General features: G+C 43.2%; 1 long non-coding RNA gene across 1 annotated transcript; it reads right to left on the reverse strand.

Annotated features, from left to right (window-relative positions):
• Positions 1–335: 335 nt before the first annotated feature.
• Positions 336–11,860, reverse strand: LOC115465232. Its single transcript, XR_003941366.1, has 3 exons — positions 11,850–11,860; positions 1,773–1,774; positions 336–430 (listed from the first exon to the last, which is right to left on the reverse strand). It is a non-coding gene; the product is annotated as an uncharacterized LOC115465232 (long non-coding RNA).
• Positions 11,861–12,124: the final 264 nt, after the last annotated feature.

The raw sequence follows: 12,124 nt of genomic DNA on the forward strand, positions 1-12,124 counted from the left end.
CTCACCTTGCAGTCTGTTATGGCAGACTTCCAATGGTAAAGAAGTGGATTCCTCCTTGGAGTCTCAAGCTGAAGCCTAAGCAAGTCTCTCAGTCCAGGAATAAAGTCCAAGGTCTGCATTCTGGATACAGATGGCACAATCTTTAGGTAAGGCTGTATATTGTAGCTGAGCTAACCTTGTTAGTTTATTACTAGGTCTGCAGTTCACTGGTGTTTTAGGAAATCAGTCTCTTGCTCTCTCTCTCTCTCTCTCTCTCTCAGATCCTTCTATCCTTCTGCAAGTCTTCTGGTCTACTTTCTTCTGTTCTCTTTCTTCAGTCCAACATTGGCATCCATGGGTCAGATGATACCTGTGGACCAATCACAGATGGTGTAATAATGTCCAGCCACCTTCATGGTCATGAAGAAAGGCCTTTGTTATAGAAAAGAACCTGTTATCAATGGAATGCAAACCTGCCTGTCAGATCCCATACTCCTGGAGCCATCTGTGTCTCTCTCCTCCATTCTTCCCAGGAGATAACTGGGCTAGTTTGCAACAGATAATATGTACTTGGATGAAGTCATCATGGTATGTAAGGCAGTACTTTTCATTTTGTAGAAAGCTGGTTTTTGATGAATCTACAGATGTATGCAGGCCACTGGTTCAGGCATGTATAGGCCAAGACCAGCAAAGGTGAGATCGCAGGTAAATACTCCTACAGGTGGTCTAGGGATTCCCCAGGAAGGAGAGAACCCCCAGTTTCTCATACCCTTCTGGTACCACCCTTCTGGTACCATTTTGATAGATGTTGCCAGATGGGCTGTCACTCCTGTCTGTGAAAAACCCTAGATTGTCAGGAACATAAAATACTAACATGAGGATAAGAGGATCCTTTGGGGTTAGGGGGATTAATCAGGGGCTACTTCAGGGTGGTCTTGATTGGAGGAAGCTGCACCAAGAAGAAGCTTCTGATTGAGAGGCCCAGATCAAGGGGACTATTTCAGATGATCTTGAACAGGGGCTAGATTAGGAGAGGGACTGGCCTGAAATTCACAGCTGGAAGCATCGTCCATGGCTTGGAGGTCTGATGCTCTGGGCTGCCAGAATAATAGTGCTTGTGAGGTGGCTAGCAAGCAATAATATTCATTTATCACTGCAGGACTATTAGATCACAAGTTGTGGACTCCCATTGTAAATCAAGATGCAGTAAGAGGCATAGTTATTGACGTAGGTTACATTAAGGGCTCAGTTTACTAAGGTGTGCTAGCATTTTTAGTGCTTGCACAAAATTAGCGTGTGCTAACTGTGTAGGCACCCATAGGAATATTGTGGGCACCTACACAGTTAGTGCGCACTAATGGTTAATGTGCGCTAAAAGCATTAACACGCCTCTAGCGTAGCTTAGTAAACGGGGCCCTAAGACATTAAGACATGTTATTTTACAATTATTTTAGCACAGGTCCCATTTTATGCAATGAGACCTAGTTACCAATAACTAGGGTTAGCAGCAAAATAACACGTCATAATGGTAGACAGTGTTGATAACTTTCCCTTTAAGGGTTACAGGTTTTTGCCTCTACAGAAGCTTCTTTTCAAATTCTCTCTTAGCCTTCTTTATCAGTACTTTGTATCTAACTTGCCAGTGCTTATGTTACTTCCTGTTTTCTTCATTTGAATCCTTTTTCCATTTTTTGAAAGATATTCTTTCTGCTCTAATAGCTTCTTTCATGTCATCTTTTAACCATGTTGACTGTCATTTCATCTTCCTACACTTTTTTTGATAAATGGAATACAACTGGTGTGGGCTTCCAAGATGGCATAATGCCCATATATGATTTAGGAACAGAGGTTATGAAGGTGTGACAAAAGACAAGCTTCTACTGCACCTTGATTTTCCACAAGAGATACCAACCTGCAGTATAATAGTCCTGTAGGTTGCTGACCACCACGATAAACTAATAATACTGCTTGACAGTCACCTCATAAGCTGCATTTTTCTATCACTCTGGAGCATCAGGCCACCAAGCGGTGGACCAGTGTCCCAACCATGACTTCCAGGACCCGATTTTGACCCCTCCAAACAAAATCCCCTAAACCATCCCCTCCGACTCAGATGCCTCTAATTCTCTCCCCCCCAAAAGTAGATCACCTCAATCCAGCCCCCACAAAGCTCCTCCCTGATCTGGCAATCTCTGATCCCATCCTCCCAATCTGCTCCTCCCAAAGCTGAATGCAGAATAAGATCCCCCATCCACACAAGCCCCTTACCACTCTTGACTTACCTTAATTACCTGATGGTCTAGGGGTCCCTGAGCAAGAGTGACCTCCAGTCCTTCCAGTGCTGTCTCTATCACCTCTAGCAGTAGCATTGTGTGACTAATGCTAGGGGTTATGTTTCCTTATATGGATGTCCTAGATATAGAGCTTAACGATAGTGTTCCAAGTATCTTGCATTTCAGGACCACCAAATGCTTGTCCAAGGGGCTAAATTCAGTGACTCACAACCACCTGACTACTCTTACCTCAGCCCTGTGTTTCCTCATGCTAAATGCAAAGATCAGTAAGGAAATACAAAGAAGGCGGGAGCAACCCCCATCTGCCAACACTACTACAGTATTATGTTACTTACCATTATTTGAACAATTCCAAGCAGGGCTTCCATAATCTACAAACCTTAAGTGTTCATCCTAACGCAAACCTCGTGTTTCTGGTGAAGCTGACAGAGAAAACTGTTTTCCATCAGATAAGTTCCTGTGATCTAATAACACATTTCACCTGATACAGTTTGGTGTCCATGAGTATCACAGTATGGAAACTGCACTTCTATCTATGCTGGATGATATCGCCTATCATCTGGATGATAGGAACAATGTTTCAACTTGACCTTAGCTATGCATTTGATGCTGTAGCTCACGTTTTTCTCCTTCAGCAATGTAAGATCTGTCTGAATTATCTAAAATATATTATTTAGAAAAGGATGGTATTTCATACTTGGGTTAATGAGCATTAATTGGCAATAATTAGAATTTACGCATATAACTCACTAAGCAAATTTTGTAATAGTAACATAGTAACATAGTAAATGACGGCAGATAAAGACCTGAATGGTCCATCCAGTCTGCCCAACAAGATATAAAGTATTACATATCATGTAAAATGAGTTTATGTATACCCGAGTTTGATTCCTCCCTGCCTTTCTCAGGGCACAGACCGTAAAAGTCTGCCCAGCACTGTTCCTGTACTAAAAGTTCTGAAGCTAACGTCGAAGCCCCTTAAAATTTACACTCCAGCCCATTCATATCTATTCAGTCACGATCTATGTGCCTAAATTACCCAGTTAAAGAATTGCCCCCATAGGAGTACATGCCCCTACATTCTAAAGCACACATTTCAAAAGGGACGTGGCTATGGGCAGGGAAATGGGCATTTAATGAGCATTCTAAAATGTATGCACGTTGCTGTAGAATATGGCCCAGTACGTGTAAATCTGCATGCAGGGATTTATGCTACCTTTTCATCGGTGAAAATAGACGTGCATAGTTATAAGCATTGGGATATCAACTAAGCATATTCTATATACTGCACCTAAATTTAGGCATCACTTATAGAATACATTTAGCTGGAAATGTTTACTGTGTGGATTTTTTAGGTGCCTTATATAGAATCTGGCCCTATGCATGTTAATTTTTCAGTGCTGATTTTATAGTTCTATTTATAGAATTTAGTCCAACATATAGAAAGTTAGGTCATGCCTGGAAGTATGCACAGTGGAAGCCAGAATATATCTGTACAATGCTCAGGAGAGGTGTTTGAATAACGCATAGAGTTACGATCAATGCGCTTATCTGATAAAATATGCGTAGGTTTACAAATGCTATCAAACAGGCTTAGGCTAGATTCTGTATATGATGCCTAGAATCTAGGAGCATCCAGTGGAGGCACCAAATCATATTCTACAAGATGTACCTATATTCAGATGAGGTATATAGACTACACCTGGGCCGGGTAGACACGCCTAAATTTAGGTGCATCCATTTACACCAGTGAAAGCTGGTGTAAATGCGTGTGTCTCAATCTACATGCACTGGCCCAAATTCTGTAACCGCGCACACAGATGCGATTTGATAGGCCTGGCACACCGACAGACCACCCATGACCACGCCCCCTATTTGGCTGTATGCGTTGGAATTTATTCACACTGCTTTACAAAATATGCCTGGCAAAGTGCATGCGTGAATTCCAATTATAATCAATTAGTTTTGATAATTTGTCATTATTGGCCAATTATCATGATTAAGTGGCTCGGTACACAATTGAGAGCTGCATGTAGGCTAGGTGCATGATAGGGTTACCATATGGCTCCAGAAAAAGGAGGACACATTGATCCAGTCCAGGTTTTGCTTCCATTGAAAGCAATGAAAGTAAAACCCAGACTGGCTCAATCTGCCATGTGCCTTATATAGAATCCTAGGGTTAATGCCTGCACCTTCAATGTAGGTGCATTTTCGGCAGGATTTGTAGCAGTATTCTATAAAAACACAGATGCATAAGCGCCTTGGGTAAAAAAATAAGCACCTTTGAGCAGGGACTGTCTTTCTTCTATGTTTGTGCAGCGCTGCGTACACCTTGTAGCGCTATAGAAATGCTAAATAGTAGTAGTAGTAGCACCTTCCTGCTCTGTTAATATGTACACCCTATTAAAAAATTACCTTCACAAAGCTTCCCCTTTTAAACTCTTTATTTTGTATTAAGCACTGCTCTAGATAAAGACTGTTGAGTACTCAATAATTTGATTTATTGTCCATTGTAACTTGACAAAGTGTTAAATTATTGATTTTTGATATCTGGTTTTATGTGAATAAGAGCTTAGAAGCACAAGATAATTTTGAGGTCTTTCGCATGATTTGTTTTGCTATTTCAAGAAAAAAACATCCTCTCTGTGTTAAATAGACAAATCAAGAATTATTATTACTTTGTTTCTTTGATTTGCCCTCATTTTCCCCTCAAGGTTGGATCTGCAGTTTCAATACATTATTGTGGTAATTAAGCATAAAAGATGAACTCATAGTATGTTCCCATACATCCATGGCATTGTCATCCTTTATGTCCGTTTTGTATGATAAAACTCAATTAAAGGTTGCTAGGCTTATTCACTTTTCTCTCTGTCTAGGTCATTCATTCTTCCAGAAGAACATCCTTGCCTGGGATTATGCATTAGACTTTTGACCATACTCTATTATGTGCAATAATCACACATTGACAATAAAACCTTTTCAGATATGTTTTTCATATTTGTGTTCTTAAATAAGACTTTGAAGTTAAAAAAACATACAGGGCTTGGCATGGTAGAGTTTATGGTCGGTAACGATACGATGATCATAAAACTGACACTTAGCACTACTTTAATAAAGAGAAAATTGGGGGGGGGGGGATAAGGAGAGAGGGGCAAAAGCAGGCTCTGTGAATGCTCAGGTTACTAAATTTAAGGGAAGAATGTTATATCAGTGCTTTAAGTTCATCTCTGCTACATACAAGAAAATCAGAGCATCTGAGAAGCATCTTTGCTTTATTATTAATCTGATTTTCTTAATTCCATGGGAGAGTAATATAATCTTGTTTCATTCAAATCATGAATAGAAAATGGCTTGGCTCCAGTGGTTCTAAGGGGACAATTCTATGTAGTGGCACCTAAATATAGGTGTGACAAAGAAGTGAACTTAACACCAATTCTAAAATGGCTTTTGTGATAAACACAGTGGTTGCCCTACCCTGAGGAGGCCTCTAGATGGCACTCTCCTACCAGAAACATGAAAATGCCCTGATCTGGCCACTAGAGGGAGCCAAAGAGGCTAGACCCTTGTAGTGACCAGAAGGGACAGCTAGGGGGTGCTCGTGGTAAAGGACCTGTCCTTCCCTGGAGAGGCCACCAGGGGGAACTCTCTAAGTAGAAGCTGGAAAGGTGGAGAGAGTTCTAGGTGCGGACCTTTCTGGAAGCAGGGGGAGAGGCCTAGAGAGATGGGGTGGATTATTGGTCACCCTATAAAAAGGCACCCTCTAAGCCAAGAGAAAGGAGAAGATGGGGGGGGGGGGGGGGGGGGGGGACCTGCAACGCCCAGAGCCTGAGGATTACAAATGAGGAGTACCGGGAAGATGCCAGAGAGAGAGAGAGAGAGAGGGAAGGAAACTCTGAAAGCTGGAAAGGTACTTATCAGGCTATGTTGCTGATAAACTTTTGACTTGTGTAAAATGAACTAACAGCCGTGGGGTGGAGGATAGGACTGTAAGGTCAATGCGAGTGAAGAAGTCCTATCCAGGGGTGGTGGCTGTTTTACACGGAGCCCCTGTCTCTCAAAGTAAAGGGGCTCAGGCAGTGTATTTGCGAGTGGAGGATACTTGGAAGTGGTGCCCCCACAAGATTGAATCCAAGTCCTGATAAACTGAATTTGCATTTTGATTGGCTCATTTGCATATATGTGAAAGCTGGAGAATCCCAGGTGAAGTTCCAGGAGAGTGCGAGGGGTCACGGCCTGTGGATCAGAGGGGTGACCGGGACACCCTGGACTGGACAGGAGAGGATTTCCAGCCAAAGGAAGGCATGCCCGAGCAGTCGCCCTGAGTAAGGCAGGAGCCCCAGGTATAGAGGTGGATGCCTGCAAGGGACTAGATGAAGTCTAGACAGAGTCCTACTCAGGAGTCTGAGGCCAGTGGAGGCCGGATAGCGAGCAGGAAGGGCATGTCTTTACAGACTATCTTGAAATCAAATACCAGGGAGCCCCTAAGAGAGCTTAGTTGAAGAGTATCCTGAGGAGGGGAAGATAAAGGAAACCCCCTTTGTTTTGAACTGTTTGTTTGTGCACAGTGCTTGCTGGCGTTACCCTGAAGGGGAGGAGGGGAAGATAAAGGAAACCCCTTTGTTGTGAACTGTTTGCTTCTGTGTTGTGTTTGCTGGAGTTACCAGGTATCTACCACAAGTTGTTTTGAACTGCTTTGGTTGGAACTGCCGGTGGCTGAGCAGTTTACCTTCTTCAAGTGCAATACGTAGCTTGGCTTGGGTGCCAAGGAAACTCCGAAGAAACTGGCAAGTGAGACCCCGGCCAGCAGAGGGCTGCAGTTCAGAGTCACCCAGTGGCCGGGAGCTTTACACTTTAAGGCAAGGCTAACACATTATAGAATAGTAGCACAAAGCCACTTATGTGTGCTGACACTTAGGTGTAACAGTTTACAACAGATCAATGGCAGGCATAAGCTGGCATGCCTCAGTGCACTTTTACTAAGCCGCGTTGGCACGTACAAGCGTCAACTTTGAATTACCGCCCTGCTACCACGTGGCCCGGGCGGTAGTTTCATTTTTTACATGCATCCACTAAGAGTGGCAGCACTAACCAGGCAGTAATTGGCATTGTACACGCATAGACCCATTACCGCCCTGTTAACACGTGAGACTTTACAGCTAGGTCAATGGGTGGCGGTAAGGTCTCAGACCCAAAATGGACGCACGCCATTTTTTATTTTGCTGCACATCCATTTTCTGCCAAAAAGGGCCTTCTTTGCAGGCTTACTGAAAAATGGACCTGTGAAAGTCCAATACATGCGTCTACACCAGCGCAGGCCATTTTTTGGCACATCTTAGTAAAAGGACCCCATAGTGTTCTATAAGCTGTGTGCATTGCTAGAAGGAATGCCCAGGTCACATCCATGCTCTGACTACTGGTACAATTAATTGTTGCATGCCATGCGACCAGCGTGCCAATTTTAGAGAATAGCACCTAGCACATATGTGTGTAAGTCCCAATTTCTGACACTTTAGGCACCAGACTTACGCCCGCTGAAACCTTGTGTAAATACTGGCACCCAAGTTAGGTGCATTGAGGTTGTATTCTATAATTCCGCATGCAACCTTTCAGAATGCCTCTGCCATGCTCATGGCCATGCCCCCTTTTGAGTTAGGCAGCAAGGGTCCGATATTCAGATCATATCGCCAGTGGCTGCAATCACTACGCGTTATTAAATGCTGCTGAGGATTACCCATTTCCCTTTGACCCTGATGAGTCATTTTCCTCAAGTTTTTAGTGTCACATAAAACAAGACACTTGTAACATACTGTGACCCCTAAAGAAGGCTTATTGCCAAAACACAGACCGTGCTGTGTCCGGCTGACATATGTGACTCTTTGAGGAGAATAAAACATTTTGGAAGATTTCTGATCGCTGTTTGTTTGTTTGTTTGTTTGTTTTTGGAACATTCCTCCACCTTGTTAGCTGCTTGTTTGACTTCTGTGGAAGGACTTTTCTACCTTTTGTTTTTGCTTGTGAAGTTCTGATGACAGAAAATTTCTATACAGAAAGACATAGCAAGGTGGCATGTCTCATCCACTGGAAAATTTGTAGAATCGCTATACTTGAAAAGCACTGGTATCATGACTCTAAGAAAATTATGGTGAATGAAGACATTATGATCACATGAGATACCCCCATTCCAATTGATAACAAGCTAAATGCAAAGAAAATGGACATAGTGGTAAAAGAGCAAACCATCAAAATGGCATTGATCATAGAGGTTTCAGTCTCATAATTATTCTCTGAATCATGTACAGAGGGAATAGAACCTTAAGAGCCAAGAAGTGCAGTCTGAGACCAAGAAATATGGCAGAAGAGCTTTTTTTCAGGTCTGAAGTACGGCTAGACTACTAGTGGGGGTCACCAGTGTTATTTTGGATCTCAGCCCCAGTAATAGCAAAGGTGACTGGTGATAACTCCAGCCTGGCCCACTAGACACTAGAAAATTTCAAAGATAGGCCTCTGGGGTCACTTTGGGAGGAGGAACCTGGAGGTCTTCTAGTGGGGGAGAGGTTTCAGTGCTAAGGGGACCCTTCATGTTGAGGGGCTCGTATAGGGGGGCACTATTGGAGAGAATGTTAAAAGGAGTTTGTTTCCAAGTTTCCAAGTTTATTAGAGACCTACATCCTGCCCATCAAGGAATGTCTGAGTGACTTACAATGTAAGATGGAGAAGAAGGGCAGAGAAAAAAAGGGAAACATCAGTAGATAGGGGAAGGAAAGGATGAAATACAAATTAACAGCAAGCAAAGAGGGAAACACAAAAGGGGGGGGGGGGGTATTGTGTCTTCCAGGGCACCACCTCCATGGAGCAAGGAAGGTAAAGATTAATTATAGGCAGCTGCAAATAGGAATGTTTTCAGGTCAGTCTTTAAAGATTGCAGGGAAGATGATAGTCATAAGTTAATTGGTAGTCAATTCCAAAGAGTGGGAGTTTACGTAGAGAATATGAATTTCCGTGTGGTGAAGCGCCTAAGTTCACGAAAAGTTGGACTGATGAGTAAGTTCTGCTGATAGGACTGGAGTGTGCATGGGGGACAGTAGGGATTAAGGAGGTGAGACCAATAAACTGGTTTGCCAGCCTGGCAGATCTTATAGACAAGTAACAGCAACTTCTAAGTTATATGATGGGATATCGGGAGCCAGTGTGCTGCTTTTAGAAGCGGTGTAACGTGTTCAAATTTACGATGGCCTGTGATTAGTTTGATAGCCGTATTTTGGACTAATTGCAAGTGATGAAGATCCTTAATTTGGAGGCCTTTTTACAAAGTGTTAGCGTTATCAAGCTGATTGATTACCAGGGAATGTATGAGAATGTTAATTGCTGATGAATGAAGTACAGGTTTAATAGAATGGATCAGATGAAGTTTGAAACATGAACACTGAACCATGGCGGAGATATGTGGGAGGAATGAAAGAAAAAGAATCCAGAAGGACCCCTAATATCTTTACAGTCTGGACTAAATGGACCATGGTAGAACAGAGTTGAATGAGCGCTGCTAATGTTAGTTTATGGTTGAGGGGAGGGCACTCTCAGGCTTATTTTCGAAAGTGATCACCGGCCATTTTCCGACATAAATCGGGAGATGGCCGGCAATTTCGCAAAAGCGGCTTTTTTGACACCATCGCCGCTTTACCGTCGCCGCACCAGCAAAACTGCAAGGGGCATGTCGGCGGCAAAGCGAAGGTGGGACATGGGCGGGCATAGGCGTGGCTACCAGATGGCCGGTTTTCGCGGATAATGGAAAACAAAAGGCGGCGTTAAGCAGTATTTCGCCGGGTTTACTTGGTCCTTTCATTTTTATGACCAAGCCTCAAAAAGGTGCCCCAATTGACCAGATGACCACCGGAGGGAATGGGGGATGACCTCCCCATACTCCCCCAGTGGTCACCAACCCCCTCCCACACTAAAAAAATTAAAATAAAACACTTTTTTTGCCAGCCTCAAATGTCATACCGAGCTCCCTGGAGCAGTTTTTAATGGGTGCAGTGCACTTCAGGCAGGCAGACCCAGGTCCATCCCCCCCTACCTGTTACACTTGTGGTGCTAAGTGGTGAGCCCTGCAACCCCCCCCCCCCCAAAACCCACTGTACCCACATGTACTACTACTACTACTTAACATTTCTAAAGCGCTACTAGGGTTACGCAGCGCTGTACAATTTAACATAGAAGGACAGTCCCTGCTCAAAGAGCTCACATGTAGGTGCCCCCCTTCAGCCATAAGGGCTATGGTAATGGTGTAGGGTTGTGGGGAGTGGATTTTGGTGGGATTTGGGGGGCTCAGTACCCAAGGTAAGGGAGCTATGGACCTGGAAGCTATTTGTATATATTTTTTTAATTTTTAGAAGTGCCCCCTAGGGTGCCCGGTTGGTGCCCTGGCATGTCAGGGGGACCAGTGCACTACAAATGCTGGCTCCTCCCACGACCAAATGCCTTGCATTTCGCCGGGTTTGAGATGGCCGGCATTGTTTTCTATTATCGCTGAAAAACAAAACCGGCGATCTCAAACCCGGCGAACTCTGGCATTTGGCCGGCCTAAACCGTATTATTGAAAAAAAAAAGATGGCTGGCCATCTTTTTCGAAAATACGTTCCGGCCAGCTGTTCGCCGGCGACGTTCGATTATGCCCCTCTCTGTCAACAGCTATTTCCTATAGTTACTGGCCCCTTTATGATGTGTCCTGGGAGCATCGAGTCGTTGCTTGGCAAACTGATGCATCTGGGCTGATGGAATAATGCTACTTGCAAGGTGGCTCAAGAGCAGCATTATTCTTTATATCCAGGAATCAGCAACCTGTACTACTGCAATATTGCAGGTTGGTGACTCCCATGGTAAATCAAGGTACTGTACCTTGATAACTTCCTCTCATAATCTGTATAAAACAGCCTCTGTACTTTGCGCCTTTTGTAATATAATGCAGACCATCTATAAATTTGTGAGTGACTGCAGCCCTCCAACATCTTGCCTTTAGTATTTATTCATGCCCATATCAGAACACATCAAGATACCCACAATCTTATTTCCTTCATAAATTTTTCAGAGATTTTTTCCATTTCATACTCAAACCTATAATCTATCTATCTACCTATCATTTATTGTTTATTAGTTTAATATACCGCTTCTATTTGCCAAGCAATCTGAAGCAGTTTACAATCAAACAAATTTAAATAAAAGCAAGAAAGGAACTCCATAAATTTATAGGAAAGAAAATACACAAACCAATAAACTCACAGAGTCATTCAGCCAAACTACAAGTAGGTCTCTCATAAGATACATTCATAAATAGAAGACTCTGCCCGTCAAGTATCCAGCCATAAAAACGACTCTAAGAATCAAATGCAAGTTGGAAAAAGTGGGTCTTAAGAGAGGTCCGGAAGAGTGAGTAGGATCTCCTCAACCGATGCTGAGAAGTGAATTCAGTGTTTTGAAACATCTGAAGGTGTTTTAGATTAGTTTTGGTAATTCCTGTGTAGGCAACATTACAATAATCATATTGAGCAAAGTGAGTCAATGTCAACCATGTTTCAAATAGACCTTAAGCGATGCAGGAAAAAGAACCCAGTCTTGAGGACATGGGACATTTGAGGTGTGAAGGATAGTGCTCAGTCAATGATAATCCCTAGGTATCTGAATGAAGAAATGGGAGTTATTCATCTGTCAAATGAAACCGAGTTCACTGAAGGTGGAGATATGGAGCCTGTGATCCAACTAGCTATTGTTTTCTCAGGATTCAAAATGAGACGCTGATTCTTGAGCCATAAGGCCACCTCATGGAGGCAGTTTTGGAGAGGTTTGAGATTAATAGAAAG

Source organism: Microcaecilia unicolor, chromosome 3 (genome assembly GCF_901765095.1).
Source record: "Microcaecilia unicolor chromosome 3, aMicUni1.1, whole genome shotgun sequence".
Taxonomy (NCBI): Eukaryota; Metazoa; Chordata; class Amphibia; order Gymnophiona; family Siphonopidae; genus Microcaecilia; species Microcaecilia unicolor.